Source organism: Manis pentadactyla, chromosome 4, assembly GCF_030020395.1.
Source record: "Manis pentadactyla isolate mManPen7 chromosome 4, mManPen7.hap1, whole genome shotgun sequence".
Taxonomy (NCBI): Eukaryota; Metazoa; Chordata; class Mammalia; order Pholidota; family Manidae; genus Manis; species Manis pentadactyla.
The window spans coordinates 90,499,348-90,504,131 of NC_080022.1; the positions used below are offsets into that span (position 1 = coordinate 90,499,348).

Below are 4,784 nucleotides of genomic sequence, written 5' to 3' on the forward strand. Positions count from 1 at the left end.
ATTTTTATAAGGTTGATTCAATTTTATTATTATGTACATATTTCTAAATGCTTAAATTTATACCAAAAATAATTTTTCCTATGGCTTACTTGCTTTAGAGTCAGAATTACCTGGGTTTGACTCTCAGTTCCATCACTTGGATATTTAATCTGAGCATGTCATTTAGCCCTCTAACTTTAATAGCTGTGAAATGAAGATTAACTTATCTCACAGTGTTATTTTGGAGGACTAAGTGGGGAAATGTAGGTAGATATGAGATCCATTAATATTATTATCACCTTCTTACTGTACTTTATAAAACACTGATCCATATATATCTAAGTTTAGCCCCACGTTCACTTTCTGCAGTAGATATTATGAACTGTGCAGGTAGGTAAGTAAATAAAGACTAAAGGAGATTGAGTGACTTAGATAATTAATAATGACTTAAGGATACAGTATAAATCTGTCATTTCTGTCTTCAATGATGTTTCCGCAATAATGTTTGCATTAATAGAAATGAAGGATTATATAAACAAATTCAAGGATATGATATATCGAAGTTAACATTTTTCTGAGATGCTATATTTGGTTTTAAGGAAAAAGGGAGAAGGACATGATAAAAGTATAAATGCATAGATCCTCTTAGCATATGTACTTTTGTACCTATTCTACTTGAAAGTCATTTGCAACCTGGCAGGAGAGATACCATGATCAGGAAGGTGGTTTTCCTAGGGTGAGGCTCATTCATTGCACTCTGAGTGTGCTGACCCTTGAGATTTCCCCAAATGCGGGAAACCTGACTGTATAACTTGTGGTACTGGGGGACTGAGTTGGCACTTTCCCCTTGTCAAAAAACAAAAAACAAAAAAACAATTGCATTGTTTTATAGAGTATCTCAAGATATATATATAGGTACATATATTTATATAAAATGCAGAGAGAATATTAATATTTATTATTCTGGCACAGTGCCTTTAGATTAAAAGTAAATTGTAGAACACTATGTTTATTTCACTAAATCTTATATATGTTTATTTCTATAAATTTAAATAGGAATAAATTCTGGGAATACATATACTGAGGTGTAAATAGTGGTCATTCCTTATTTTCAGTGTAATGAATGTTTTACTTTGTAAAATGTTTTCTTTATATAAGAATTTTATATTAAAAAATTAAGATATTTTTGTCACTTAAAAATACAATTCCTTATAATCATTATAAGTATAAAATGTGTTTACACAAAATATTCACTTGATTTCAAAGGAAAAAATCCTTTTCTCATGATAACTAAAAATAAAATAAACCAATATAAAGATACAAAGTATACAAGGAATTCACAATAGATGCCACTATATTTGCAGAGTGACTCAACTTAGATGAAAATAATCACACACACACACACACACACACACACACATACACACACTCACTCACTCAGGAAAGAGAACAGCTAAACCAGAGAACAATGGTCAATAGTTCTTCACTGAGTATGACGACTGAGAATATAACACACAACACACCAAAAAATACACAAGTGATATTTTGGAATCTAAGTATTTCATTCAACTTAACAAATTGTCTTAGAGTGTCACAATCAACTGCTCAAAAATAACATTTCAGAGCATTTCTAAACCATAGGATACTGTATTCAAACTAAAAAAAATATCTAGTATTTCTAAGAAAGATAAAACATAACAAAAACATTGCAAATAAATGTCACAAAAAAAGCAAAGAAATTTAGAGTCATTTTGTTTAAACTAGAAATCCAAAAAAAGTGAATAAGAACTCTATTGTGCTAAATACTATCCTTCATAATTATCAATCAGCTGATTTGCCAACTGCAGAAATAAAGCGAGGCTATTGCAAAGGATCATAAATATGGAGTAGTTTGAATTGCATATGTGGACCAGCAGATGTCACTCTTGTTAAAAGACTGTCTGAATAATCTTTCATGAAGGGTAATTGTCAGCTACAGTTGTGGGCAGAATTTCAATATAGGAAGGATTCAGCCGTGACCCTCTTTTCACCTTACTACCTACTTTACACTAATGACAACAAGATCAGTAAATTAAAAGTGTCAGCTGCCCTGCCATTAGTTTCCAAAGCTGTTTGGTCTGACTGTAATTTATGGTCAATGGTTATGTAAGCAGCATTGCCAAATCTCTGTAATTATTACAGTGATGTGACTAGGCACAGAGAATAAATGTTGCTGAAAGCTAAACCAAGCTCTGACATTACTGTAATTAGGCAGATGATTTATGTCATTTGTTCCTCTTGGAAGATAGCTAAAGTAGCTAAAAAATTAAGCTGCGATTTTTGAAATTAGGGATTTTCTTTTTGTGTCTGTGATTTTCTTTTTCTTTTCCTCTTATAAAACTAGAATATGGTCATTTAAGAATGGTAAAAATATGTTCATCCTTCAATATTAATTACAGAAATCCCTCAAAATATCTTAAAGTGTGACCTTCTGGAACAAAATAGCAGCAGACTCACAGACTCTAAGAAGGGACTAGTGGTTACCAAAGGGGAGAGGTGCGGGAAGGCAGGTGGGTAGAGAAGGAGAAGGGGATTGAGGGGTATCAGGATTGGTGCACATGTTGTGTGTGGGGTCACAGGGAAGACAGTGTAGCTTAGAGAAGACAAATAGGGACTGTGGCGTCTTACTACACTGATGGACAGTGACTGCAATGGAGTATGGGGGTAGGACTCAACAATAAGGGTGAATGTAATAACCACATTGTTTTTCTTGTGAAACCTTCATAAGAGTGTATATCAATGATACCTTAATAAAAAAAAAATTTTTTTTAATGTGACCTTCTGGAAAAGTCACTGGTGAGATAGATTTATAAGAGGCTAACAAGTCACTTAGAAATAAATCTCCAGAATTAACAGAATATCTGGAATGTACATTCATTTAATATTTCCAAACATAAAATAAAAATAATTAGGTGTGTGTGTATGCATATGCATGCATACATGAATGTAAATCTGCTCACATATGTGCTATGCTCTATGAAACAAAAATATCACAATATGTATTAGCTGTCATATAGTAACTGTAAGATTATATCAAAACTCCTCCAGATAAAATTATTTATGCTAAGTGATTTCTTATATTAATGCAACTGATCACAGCTTCTTTGGCTAAAGCTATGAATAATGCTAAAAAGATGAGAAATATTCGTTTCAAATACCAGTTCTCTCCCAGTCATTAGGTTTGTAGACTTGGAAAATTATTTTTCTCTTACCTGCAGTTTTTTTCATCTGAAAATAAGATAATACCAGTACCTTGAAAGAGCTGTATGTATTATATTAAATACAATAATATAAGTACAATAATTTCTACAGTGCTTGGCCCTGTTAGGATTTCAAAGGACATGCTAGCCCGCATATTGGTAACTGGAAGTCCCTAGTGAGACTGCGATATGATCAAATGTGTCGAAGTCTACCCATCAAGTAAATTGTCCAGGTGGAAGATGTCCTGAAGATTATTTATACTCTTGCCCCACCCAGTGAAGCATTGTTTGCTAGTTTCTTTACTTTGATATTTTGAGAAAATGAAAATTCAGATGCTACCTGAGCATTTCCAGCTCACTGCCTCACAAAATAGCTCATTTCATTTTGACCAGCTATACCTATACTAATATTGACTTAAAATATTATTTCCAGTTGCTACTTCAATCTGGCTCCAAACCTGGACTCAGCAGATATACAATATAAATTTTCCACATCAAGACATTTTAACATTTCATGACAGCAATGATTTTATAGCAATAGATGTCTAGTTCTTTCAATATTTCCCTATATTAATATTATGATACCTTTATTGCCATTTGCTTTGAGGATTTAATATTTTGCTTGCAAAAAATAATTTATACCAGTGCCTCACATATAATAACTATGCCATAAATTCACATTATTTTTGCCATATCCATCATTTATGTACCATTTAATCAGGATACACCACATTTTATCACTCTAAATGTTATAATATTGTGATTAAGCCTGACTATAGTATCTTAGATGGGGAATTATTCTTCCTCATGTTTTAGTAATTAATTTTTATTTTATTATTGTTTGAGGAGATGCATGATAACATTGACTCAGGTTGAGATGTTCTGAACAAAATTACTTGTGTAATTTAAGACTATTTTGTGTTCAATTAAGAGGAAATTCAAATGTACTGAAAAATACATTTCATTGACTAATTTAACTAAAATGTAAAGGAATAGGTCTTGGTTCTGACTCAGCATGGTTGAAAGGTACCAGTCATGTTGCCAAGTCCTAGTTTCTCTCGCCTCTCTCTCCTTCCATCCCCACCCCCCACCCTTCTCATCTCATTCTGCTGTGTCTATATGGTACAGTTATATGTGAAACTTCTCATTTTTCATTTTTTATGGTAAAAATCTAATTTATAATGGGACCAAATTGTATAAACAGAATATGAGAGAGGCAAGAGGGAGAAGGAGACAGAGACAGTGAAAGAGACATTGAAAGAATTAACTACATTACATTATTCCCTAAAATGCTGTTGAAATGTCCAAAACCACTCTGACTCTTGATCTCTTATATGGGCTTAATTTTTTCCACCTTCTGGAATTTCTTAATGACTTATCTTAATTTCATGATAATCTATTGATCTGTCTTCATAAACTGTGATGTGACTCAGCACACCCTTTCCATTAGGAAAATTGTATCCTTCAGTTATAAAATAATTTATTTTATTGTTCCTCTGGTGATTGACTTATTTTGATTTTTCTGTTATTCTGATCTTAGTCCTCTCAAGTGCTCCTTTAATTGTC

At 32.4% G+C, this 4,784-nt stretch overlaps 1 non-coding gene across 1 annotated transcript; it reads left to right on the forward strand.

Moving 5' to 3' along the window:
* The first annotated feature begins 664 nt into the window (after positions 1-664).
* LOC118908988 (U1 spliceosomal RNA) lies at positions 665-828 on the forward strand. The gene has a single exon (XR_005023451.1). It is a non-coding gene; the product is annotated as a U1 spliceosomal RNA (small nuclear RNA).
* Positions 829-4,784: the final 3,956 nt, after the last annotated feature.